This window comes from Ranitomeya imitator, chromosome 3 (genome assembly GCF_032444005.1).
Source record: "Ranitomeya imitator isolate aRanImi1 chromosome 3, aRanImi1.pri, whole genome shotgun sequence".
Classification (NCBI taxonomy): Eukaryota; Metazoa; Chordata; class Amphibia; order Anura; family Dendrobatidae; genus Ranitomeya; species Ranitomeya imitator.
The window spans coordinates 618,537,612-618,549,753 of NC_091284.1; the positions used below are offsets into that span (position 1 = coordinate 618,537,612).

A 12,142-nucleotide genomic window follows, 5' to 3' on the forward strand; every position below is an offset into this window, starting at 1 on the left:
TAGCAAGCTGGACAGAAAAAAACAGAAAACAAACTAGAAGCACTTATCTAGCAGAGCAGCAGGCCCAAGGAAAGATGCAGTAGCTCAGATCCAACACTGGAACATTGACAAGGAGCAAGGAAGACAGACTCAGGTGGAGCTAAATAGCAAGGCAGCCAACGAGCTCACCAAAACACCTGAGGGAGGAAGCCCAGAGACTGCAATACCACTTGTGACCACAGAAGTGAACTCAGCCACAGAATTCACAACAGTTGTCCAAGTCATGTCCATCTTTGCCAACTTGCTATACTTTGAACTGGGGCTTCCAGATTCTAAGTGCCTTGCCATCATGGTGCATGTGGAGCCCCCTCAAGGGCCATGGGGTACTCAGGCCAGGTCGAACAATTCTCAAAGGGTATGTGTCACGGCAGCAGTGACCCGGTCCATGGCACTGGGCGTCCAATAGAAGTGAAGTTGTAATTAAAGGGAAAAATAAAGTTTTTGGGAGAAAATGTTCGTGACACCACCTATGGTACTCAGCAATAAAGGTGTTAGCTGACGCTGCTTCAGAGTCCACTGAGGCTGATGGTGATGCAGCAGAGTTGGTACAGCTCTCCACAGGTAGAGCTAGACCCCAGGGCAACTGTATGAGTAAATGATGAGATGATGGTAGTAGTGGTAGGCCGGGCAGGTGTTGTAGAAATAATGCAAGGAAACAGTAAGGTGCAGTTTCCACTTTTACTCACACTTCTTCAGTCCTCAAATGCCAGCCAGACGCTGTGTTCTCCGGGTCAGTGGTCCAGCAAACTTCCAGGTAGTTTGGGAAGCACATTTCCAGGACTTCTTTCATATGCCTATCTCTGGCTATCTCACTACACTGGCTTCCAATTCTCCTGCCTAGCGCCTTACCCACAGTGTCCCAAGCCAGCAGCCACAAACCTGGTTGGGTGGTCTCTTCTCTGTCCCTGGGATTCTATACGGTTGCCTTTTTGGGGAAGTATGGGTGGATGTGGCTATGACTCTTGCAAAAGCCACAGCCTCCGGTTTCTTAGCTAAATTTGAAGTATTCCACTAAATTGGTGCAGGTCCCCTGACTGTGGCCTGATCCCTCCACGCCTGGATACGGGCCCCACAGGTGGCTTCTGCACTTCCCATGCCCCTAAGACCCCTTCTTCTTCTCTCCTTATCTGCAATCTCTCTCTCTTTTAGTCTTTTATCTCTCTCTAGCTCCCTCTGATAAGGAGCTTCTTCTCTTCATGCATGTCAGCTCCACTACTTATCCTCCCTCCTACTGACTGACTCCCCTCTAATCAGCTCCTCCCTTTCTCTACCTACCCCACCCACTCCCACCACCCATTCCTTTCCAGCCTGGGAGGAGGCGTTCCTCCCTAAGGGTACACCAAGGTGCCCCGACTGAACTGGTGTGTTGGATGTGAGTGTAAGAGTCCTGGGTAGTGCTCTCTTCTTACCTTAGAGTGGAATACCACACCTCTGGATCAGGTGCAGTACCTTTGTGGTGACTGGACCCCAGGGGCACCACACATGTTGTTATCTAGAGTCACTTAGTAAGCCTTGCATAATACACGCAGTAATGTTGTGACATGGTTCTCGATGGAACACTGTACAGTGACCTCAGAGACATGGTTAAACTGGTAGTGCCACCACAAAGTGAAGAAGGCAGAAGAAGATGCTTGCAAACTTAAAAGCAAATAGAAGAGGCATAGATGACTGGACGACATTTTGCAAAGCCAGTGAGACATGTGAGTGGTAAGGCAAGCATTCTTTTTAATTCTTTTAACATCATCCATTTATTATGCTCTAGGCCCTAGAGTCTAGGGTCTGAAAACATTTAATTTGCTGCAAAAAAACTTTAATGCAAATCAAATTTCTCTGTAAAATCTGTGCTATTTGGCAAATTCAAAATTTGGCAGATTCCAACATCTCTAGTTGTAAATAATAGAGAACTAAATATGCTTGTTTAATTCTAACTCAATATGAATACACAACATTTAATTCATATTTATTTCCTAACCTGCTGGAAGACTTGTATCATGAAGAAAAATTAGGTGAATATTTCCCTTGAGTACTTCTATCGTAAATGCTAGGTTTCATTTCAGATACAACCAGATGGCTCCACAATAAATAACAATTTTAAATAAATATCAATGCTCATGGGGATAATATTTTTAATAAGAATGTAGGTTTAATCACATTTACTGTTAGTTACAGTGTGGCTACCTGAATTCAGATTAATGTAAAATTATATTTAAAATAGAACATTATAGCAAATTGATATTAAATATGTCATATGGGGTTGAGCGAAACGGATTGGACAAATTCAAAAATCGCCGACTTTCGGCAAAGTCGGGTTTCATGAAACCCGACCCGATCCTCGTGTGCGATCGGCCATGAGGTCGGCGATCTTTGCGCCAAAGTCGCATTTTGTATGACATTTTCAGTGCCATTTTTCAGCCAATGAAGGAGGACGTAGAGTGTGGGCAGCGTGATGACATAGGTCTCGGTCCCCACCATCTTAGAGAAAAGCATGACAGTGATTGACTTGCTTTCTGCGGTGTCACAGGGGCTATAAAGGGGCGTGCACGCCGACCGCCATCTTACTTCTGCCGATCGTAGCACAGGGAGAGGTTGCTGCAGCTGCATCAGAAGAAGGGATATCGTTAGGGAGGGAAGATTAAGCCCCGAAACTGCTTGTGCTGTAGCGATTTCCACTGTCCAACACCACCTTTTCTTTGCAGGGACAGTGGAGTTAATACTTTTGTGCATCAGCTCTGTAGCTTATTAGGCTGCCTTATAAGGCTCCCTGATAGCTGCATTGCTGTTTGTAAGCCGCTGTGTAAACCAACTGCTTTTTAAAAGCAAAAATACTGTTGCTCCTTTCTGCACAGTTATCTTGTTTATTTGTCCACACTTTTGTGTGCAGCAGTCCTTTTTATTGCTGCCATACTTGTCCTGAGATCATTGTAGGGAGATTCAAATTGTACTACAGTCCTTTTTTTTCATATATCTTCCAGCCACGTTCTGCCACTTACATTGTGTAGTGTAATAAACTGGGCCTGAGTTTTGGTGCAGTCTCCCCCCCAAAAAAGGGAGATTTAAATTGGCACTAAGTGGATCTACGTCAGTTCTGTTTGTCGTATATCTTCCAGCCACGTTCTGCCCCTTACATTGTGTAGTGTAATATACTGGGCCTGAGTTTTGGTGCAGTCTCCCCCCAAAAAAAGGGAGATTTAAATTGGCACTAAGTGGATTTACGTCAGTTCTGTTAGTTTGACGTATATCTTCCAGCCACGTTCTGCCACTTACATTGTGCAGTGTAATACACTGGGCCTGAGTTTTGGTGCAGTCTCCCCACAAAAAATAAGGGAGATTTAAATTGGCACTTAGTGTTAGTGCAGTTCTGTTAGTTTGTCATATATCTTCAAGCCACGTTCTGCCACATACATTGTGTAGTGTAATACACTGGGCCTGAGATTTGGTGCAGTCAACCCCCCAAAAAGGGAGATTTAAATTGGCACTAAGTGGATCTACGTCAGTTCTGTTAGTTTGTCGTATATCTTCCAGCCAGGTTCTGCCACTTACATTGTGTAGTGTAATACACTGGGCCTGAGTTTTGGTGCAGTCTCCCCCCAAAAATAAGGGAGATTTAAATTGGCACTAAGTGGATCTATGTCAGTTTTGTTAGTTTGTCGAATATCTTTCAGCCACGTTCTGCCACTTACACTGCGTAGTGTAAAAAAATGGGCCTGAGATTTGGTGCAGTCTCCCCCCAAAAAAAAGGGAGATTTAAATTGGCATTAAGTGTATCTACGTCAGTTCTGTTAGTTTGTCGTATACCTTCCAGCCAGGTTCTGCCACTTACATTGTGTAGTGTAATACACTGGGCCTGAGTTTTGGTGCAGTCTCCCCCCCCAAAAAAGGGAGATTTAAATTGGCACTAAGTGTATCTACGTCAGTTCTGTTAGTTTGTCGTATATCTTCCAGCCAGGTTCTGCCACTTACATTGTGTAGTGTAATACACTGGGCCTGAGTTTTGGTGCAGTCTCCCCCCAAAAAAAGGGAGATTTAAACTGGCACTAAGTGGATCTACGTCAGTTCTGTTAGTTTGTCGTATATCTTCCAGCCACGTTCTGCCCCTTACATTGTGTAGTGTAATACACTGGGCCTGAGTTTTGGTGCAGTCTCCCCCCCTAAAAAAGGGATATTTAAATTGTCGCTAAGTCGATCTACGTCAGTTCTGTTTGTCGTATATCTTCCAGCCACGTTCTGCCACTTACATTGTGTAGTGTAATACACTGGGCCTGAGTTTTTGTGCAGTCAACCCCCCCAAAAAAGGGAGATTTAAATTGGCACTAAGTGAATCTATGTCAGTTCTGTTAGTTTGTCGCATATCTTCCAGCCACGTTCTGCCACTTACATTGTGTAGTGCAATACACTGGGCCTGAGTTTTGGTGCAGTCTCCCCCCAAAAATGGAGATCTGAATTGGCACTATGTGGATCTACGTCAGTTTTGTTAGTTTGTCGTATATCTTCCAGCCACGTTCTGCCACTTACATTGTGTAGTGTAATACACTGGGCCTGAGTTTTGGTGCAGTCTCCCCCCCCAAAAAAAAATGGAGATTTAAATTGGCACTAAGTGGATCTACGTCAGTTCTGTCAGTTTGTCGTATATCTTCCAGCCACGTTCTGCCACTTACATTGTGTACTGTAATAGACTGGGCCTGAGTTTTGGTGCAGTCTCCCCCCCAAAAAAAAAGGGAGATTTAAATTCTCAACAAGTTTATATACACTTTCTACCTTGTTTTACAGTACCATATAACCGTTGTTATTTTGGTTAGATTTTTCCAAAAATGAGGAAGACTGGTGGAAGCGGCCGTGGGCGGTCGTTGACAGCTGATACTGATGGTGGTGGGGGAGCATCTGGTGGTAGTGGGGAAAGCAAAATAGCACCAAAGGCTCGAGGTTTTGAGCCAGCGTCATCATCTAGCTACACAAGGCCTTGAAGGCTCTCTTATCTGGGAGTAGGAAAACAGCTTTTAAAGCCGGAGCAGCAGGAAAAAGTTTTGGCTTTCCTTGCTGACTCAGCCACTAGCTCTTTCGCCTCCTCTTCAGAAAGTTCTAAATATAAAAGCAGTGAGTCGTCAGTGGATGCTCCCGGTCAGGAACAAGGCGCTTGCTTGTGTCCTTCACCCAAACCAAAAGCGAAGGATGCGGCAGGCGACACTACAGTTAACTCCATGGAGCTCTTTACACATACCGTGCCTGGCTTAGAGAGGGAAATTGTTATCAGCCCATTTCAAGATGAATCGGACATGGAGTGCACAGATGCACAGCCACAGCTAGATTATTATGCTGTTCCATGGACTCAGATCACTACATTGCCCTCGCAGTGTACTGAGCCAGAATCTAACCCTGATGAGACTATGGTGCCCCGTCACGAATGCTATAGCATCTTACACAGTGACATAGAGGAAGGTGCACATGACATTGAAGAGGAGGTGATAGATGACCCTGTTGTTGACCCAGATTGGCAGCCATTGGGGGAAGAGGGTGCCGCTGCCAGTAGCTCAGAAGCGGAGGAGGATGATCCACAGCAGCCATCTACAACGCAACAGCTTTCATCTGGCAGGCCCGTATCTGGCCAAAAACGTTTGTCAAAACCAAAAACAGTTTTAGGATAGCGTGGCCATCCGGTGAAAATAGCACGGAGTGGAATGCCTGAAAAGGTATTCCATAGTAGGAAGAGTGCAGTGTGGTAATTTTTTAACCAAGATCCGAATGATCAGTGCAAAGTTATCTGTAAGAAACGCTCAAAGACCTTTAGCAGAGGGAAGAATCTCCAAAATTTAAATACAACATGCATGCTTAGACATTTAACCAGCATGCACCTGCAAGCCTGGACTAACTACCAAACGTCCCGTACCATTGGGGCACCTGCTCAGAATGAAGGTAGTCAGCAACGCTACATTGCTTCCCTCACTGTAAGCCCATCGGTTAGGACACCACCAGCAGCAAATGTGGAGGTATCGTCGCAAGGCCAAAGCAGTCAGTGAATCACAAGGTACTTGGTAGGAAACACTGTATGTAGGCTAACAGCAAGAATACCATCACCAACCCTCTCTCAATCTGCCATGTCCACCACCACCCCCACTAGTTCCACCATATGCAGCTCTCCAGTCCAGCTCACCCTAAAAGAGACTCTCATTAGGAAAAGAAAGTACTGATCCTCTCATCTGTGTACACAGGGTTTGAACACCCACATTGCTAGACTAATCTCGTTAGAGATGATGCCCTACCGATTGGTTGAGAGCAAAGATTTCAAAGCCCTGATGGCCTACGCAGTACCATGCTATGACCTACCCAGTCGACACTTCTTTGCGAGAAAAGCCATCCCAGCCCTCCACCAGCATGTCAAAGACCCCATTGTCCATGCACTGAGGCAATCAGTCAGTAGAAAGGTGCACCTCAAAACAGATGCATGGACCAGTAGGCATGGCCAGGGACATTACGTGTCCATCACGGCGCACTGGGTTAATGTGGTGGATGCAGGGTCCACAGCCATAGTGGGACAGTTCTGCCTAGCCCACGGTCGAGGAAACAGTTGGCTGTAGGCGTTTGCCACCCCTCTTCCTCCAGAAGCGAAAGCTCGTCCACAGAGCGCAGTCGCACGACCACTTAATCCGCAGCTGCCAGTGTTGCACATGAGGTGTCCCATTATGGAACAGCTAGTGGTAAGCGTCAGCAGGCTGTGCTACAAATGAAGTGTTTGGGTGACAACAGACACCACCGCGGAAGTACTGGCCGAGTATTTGCAGCAAGAAACTCGGTCATGGCTGGGCAGTGTACAACTTGAGGCAGGCAAGGTAGACAGTGATAACGGAAGGAATTTTAAGGCTGCCATAGCCCTTTCAGAACTGAAATGCATACCTTGCCTGGCTCACACCTTGAACTTGGTGGTGCAGTGCTTCCTGAAAAATTATCCGGAGTTACTAGCCCTGCTCCTGAAGGTGCAAAGACTTTGCTCGCACATCTGCCGGTCGCCCGTACACTCCAGCCGTAAGCTGAACCATCAACGATTGCGGAATCTTCCCCAGGACTGCCTAATAATCGACGTTACAACAAGATGGAACACTGCACATTCTTCAGAGGCTGTTCAAACAGAGGCGTGCTGCCATTTATTTGTGGGAGGATACACATACATGGGCAGGCAGTTGGATGGCAGACATGGAGTTGTCTGGTGTGCAGTGGTCGAAGCTCCAAGACAAGTCCTTCAGTGTTTTGAGGAATGCACACGGCTGGTAAGTGGAGACGATGCCATCATAAGCATGAGCATCCCACTAATGCGTCTGCTGATGCAAAGTTTGACGCATATTAAGGAGCAGGTGTTTGCAGCCGAGGAGAAGGGAAGCCTTGATGACAGTCAGCCATTGTCTGCTCAGGGAACTCTCCTGGACGAGGTGGCGGATGAAGAGGAGGAGGAGGAGGATGATGGGAATGAATATTTATGGGAGGAGGATGCTTCTAAGGGGGAAATAGAAACTGGTGGCGTTGCAAGGTCAGGTACAGGGTTTTTGCGGGCCACAAGTGATATTGATTTGCAAGAAAGTGCTCCTCAACCCAGCACAAGCAGTGAATTGACACCAGGAACATTGGCCCACATGGCTGTGTATGCCTCGCGCATCCTAAAAAGGGAGCCCCGCATTATCAAAATGATGACCGATGACGATTACTGGTTGGCCTGCCTCCTGGATCCACGATATAAAGGAAAATTACAAAATATCATGCCACATGACAACCTTGAGCAAATATTGGCTACCAAACAAGCAACTCTTGTAGACCGTTTGGTTCAGGTATTCCCAGCACACAGGGGCGGTGATGGTTCTCACAAGAGCTGTAGGGGGCAACATGGCAGAGGTGTTTGAGGTGCACAAATCCGAAGTGGTGTTGGACAGAGGGGTTTTATGACCAGATTGTGGAGTGATTTCGCAATGACCGCAGACACGACAGCTACTGCTGCATCGATTCAAAGTGACAGGAGACAGAATTTGTCCAGTATGGTTACAAACTATTTTTCCTCCCTTATCGATGTTCTCCATCACACGTCATTCCCCTTTGATTACTTGGCATCTAAATTAGACACCTGGCCTGAATTGGCAGAATATGCATTACTGGAGCTCGTTGCCCAGCTGCTAGTGTGCTATCAGAAAGAGTCTTCAGTGTTGCTGGTACAATACTGACCGAAAAAAGGACACGTCTGGCTACCCGAAATGTTGATGATCTAACCTTCATTAAAATAAACCAATCATGGATTTCAAATTATTTTGCCCCACCTTCCCCTGCTGACACGTAGCTTGCCTGAACAATGTCTTGCTTTTGGCCTCCTCTTACTGACTTCTCCAATTCCTCCATTTGCAGCTGCTGAATGTCCACCATAGGCCATTTTTATACCTCCCTAAATGGGCTGACTCCCCCCACAGGGCTGTGGTCACCACTTGGCGCAAGCACACGTGCGAGTGCTGTTTACCTGGACAGGTGGGTGTGCCCACTCTTGGGCAATGGCACTGGCACAGAGTCCCTCATAGTACAATGAAGTGTCTCTGACGGTGGTAGTGCACAACCAGCGTCAGACACATTGTCGTAATATGAGAGGCCCTGTGCCAATACCGCCGCCCATGAGAGAGTGTTCCCCCCCAGCTCGAACAGTGCTCTACCACTTGCAAAACTTACCTCTCCCTGCTCCACCACTGTGTAGTCTGTGCTGTTAAATCCTTCAATGGCACTTCCAATACAAATTTGTTGAAATGATAGATGATAGTAAAAATATACAGGGGCCCTGGCCTCCATTTAGACCAGTTAATACTTTGCGCCAACTACCACTGTCTGCTACTCAGCAAAGGAGCCTACCCCTGTACATAGCTATGCCACTTGTTTATTTATGAACAATTTTTTTAGGCAGACATTTATCCCACTTTATTATTTTGGCCTACTAACAGTGTCAGCCACTTATTACAGTTGTCCTCCACTGAATAAAGCAATGCCGCCTGTTTAGTCCTGTTAGCAATTTTTAACTGCATTTAGCCTACTTACTTTTTTGGGCCTACTAACTGTGTCAGCCTCTCATTACAGTTGTCCTCCACTGAACAAAGCAATGCTGCCTTTTTAGTCCTGTTACCAATTTTGAACTGCATTTAGCCTACTTACTTATTTGGGCCTAGAAACTGTGTCAGCCACTCCTTACAGTTGTCCTCTGCAGAACAAAGCAGTGCCGCCAGTTTTGTCCTGTTACCAATTTTGAACTGCATTTAGCCTACTTTTTTATTTTGGGCCTAATTAGTCTCTCTGCGCCACTCATTACAGTTGTCCTCCTCCACTAAACAAAGCAATGCCGCCTTTGTACTCCTGTTACCAATTTAGAACTGCATTTAGCCTACTTTTTTTTATTTTGGGCCTACTAAGTCTGTTTGCGCCACTCAATACAGTTGTCCTCAACTGAACAAAGCAATGCCGCCTGTGTACTCCTGTTACCAATTTTGAACTGCATTTAGCCTACATTTTTATTTTGGGCCTACTAAGTCTGTCTGCGCCACTCAATACAGTTGTCCTCAACTGAACAAAGCAATGCCGCCTGTGTACTCCTGTTACCAATTTTGAACTGCATTTAGCCTACTTACTTATTTGGGCCTAGTAACTGTGTCAACCACTCCTTACAGTTGTCCTCCACTGAACAAATCTATGCCGCCTTTGTAATCCTGTTATCAATTTTGAACTGCATTTCGCCTACTTTTTTATTTTAGGCCTAATAAGTCTGTCTGCGCCACTCATTACAGTTGTCCTCCTCCACTGAACAAAGCAATTCAGCCTGTGTACTCCTGTTACCAATTTTGTACTGCATTTAACTTACATACTTTTTTGGACCTAGTAACTGTGTCAGCCACTCCTTACAGTTGTCCTCCACTGAACATAGCTATGCCACCTTTGTACTCCTGTTACCAATTTTGAACTGCGTTTAGCCCACTTTATCATTTGGGCCCACTACCTGTCTCTGGCTGTCAGCCACTCATTACAGTTGTCCTCCGCTACTGAACAAAGCAATGCCGCCTGTGTACTCCTGTTACCAATTTTGAACTGCATGTAGCTCACTTTTTTATTTTAGGCCTACTAAGTCTATCTGAGCCACTCATTACTCTTGTCCTCCTCCACTGAACAAAGCAATGCCGCCGTGTACTCCTGTTACCAATTTTGAACTGCATTTAGCCTACTTTTTTATTTTAGGCCTACTAAGTCTGTCTGCGCCACTCATTACAGTTGTCCTAATCCACTGAACAAAGCTATGCCGCCTGTGTACTCCTGTTACCAATTTTGAACTGCATTTAGCCTACTTACTTATTTGGGCCTAGTAACTGTGTCAGCGACTCCTTACAGTTGTCCTCCCCCACTGAACAAAGCAATGCCGCCTGTGTACTCGTGTTACCAATTTTGAACTGCATTTAGCCTACTTTTTTATTTTGGGCCTACTAAGTCTCTCTGCACCACTCAATACAGTTGTCCTCCACTGAGCAAAGCTATGCCGCTTGTGGACTCCTGTTACCAATTTTGAACTGCATTTAGCCTCCTTTTTTATTTTGGGCCTACTAAATCTGTCTGCGCCACTCAATACAGTTGTCCTCCACTGATCAAAGCAATGCCGCCTGTGTACTCCTGATACCAATTTTGAACTGCATTTAGCCTACTTTTTTATTTTAGGCCTACTAAATCTGTCTGCGCCACTCATTACAGCTGTCCTCCTCCACTGAACAAAGCAATGCCGCCTGTGTACTCCTGTTACCAATTTTGAACTGCATTTAGCCTACTTTTTTAGTTTGGGCCTAATATCTGTGTCTGCGCCACTCATTACAGTTGTCCTCCACTGAACAAAGCTATGCCGCCTGTGTACTCCTGTTACCAATTTTGAACTGCTTTTAGCCTACTTTTTTATTTTGGGCCTATAGCTTTGTTTCCTCCTTATCCTGCCCATTGCCCAGCCACTGCTAGATGAGTCTGCTGGTACATTGACCCAGACCACTACATTCCCCTTGCACTCTACACAGCCAGAATCTGACCCTGATGAAAGTCAGGTTCCCCTTCCCGCATACCATACCACCTTACACGGGGACAAAGAGGAAGGTGCAGATGAAAGTGCAGGTTCCTTCATCAGGTGAGGGGCATACTCGTTGGCACTGGCACAGGGGCCCTCATAGTACGCAAAAGTATCTCTGTCAGTGAAAGGCGCCGCCCACCATCAAACACACCACCGTACTATGAGGGGCCCTGTGCCAGTGCCAACTAGTGCCCCCCCCCTGCTTGCTCAGGATCACAGCACTTGCAAAGTTGAAATACTTACCTCTCCCTGCTCGACTGCCGTGACTTATTCGGCGATTTTCCTGGTCCCACGAAAATCTTTTGCCAGCGCTACCCCCCCACAACTTTAGCCAAATGACCCCCTGTTTTCAATGCCTAACTATTATTATAAAGTAAATTAAGATTGACAAGCTTTAGTAATACGAATTGATGTTTTTGGCATTAAAATGGGCACTGTAGGTGTTTTCCTGTCCTCCATTCACTGCCGACTTTGATTCCCCTTTGACTTGCATTGGGTTTCGTGTTTCAGTCGGCCCCCGACTTTTCGCAATAATCGGCCGATTTCACCCGACCCAACTGTTGACAAAGTCGGGTTTCGCCAAACCCGACTCGATCCTAGAAAAGTAAAAGTCGCTCAACTCTAATGTCAAATCTAAAAATTAAAATCCATAAGACATCTGCTATGAGGGGACACATCACCCTCACATAGAATATGTGAGGTTAATTATAGCTAGTGAAGAGAAAAAGAACCAACACTTCAACCTCCATTGAAGTAGGGCTCCACATTGAACATATGGGATTAATTATAGCTGGGGAAGAGAAAAGCTAATTATAACTGGGGAAGTGAGAGGGAGCTGACATTTCAACTTCCATTGAAGAAGGGGCATCCTGTAGTGAACAGGTAATGACCACAGGAGATTTGCTCTGGGAAAAAGACACCATGACTGAGATTAGTTTACTCAGAGAGGTAAGTACACTTTCCAGGAATAAACTTCTTGTGATTAAAGCACGGCTCCAAAACCTCTTG

At 45.8% G+C, this 12,142-nt stretch overlaps 1 pseudogene; it reads left to right on the forward strand.

The window, feature by feature from the left end:
• Positions 1-12,055: 12,055 nt before the first annotated feature.
• LOC138671702 (piwi-like protein 1) overlaps positions 12,056-12,142 on the forward strand; it is a 97,188-nt pseudogene continuing 97,101 nt past the window's right edge.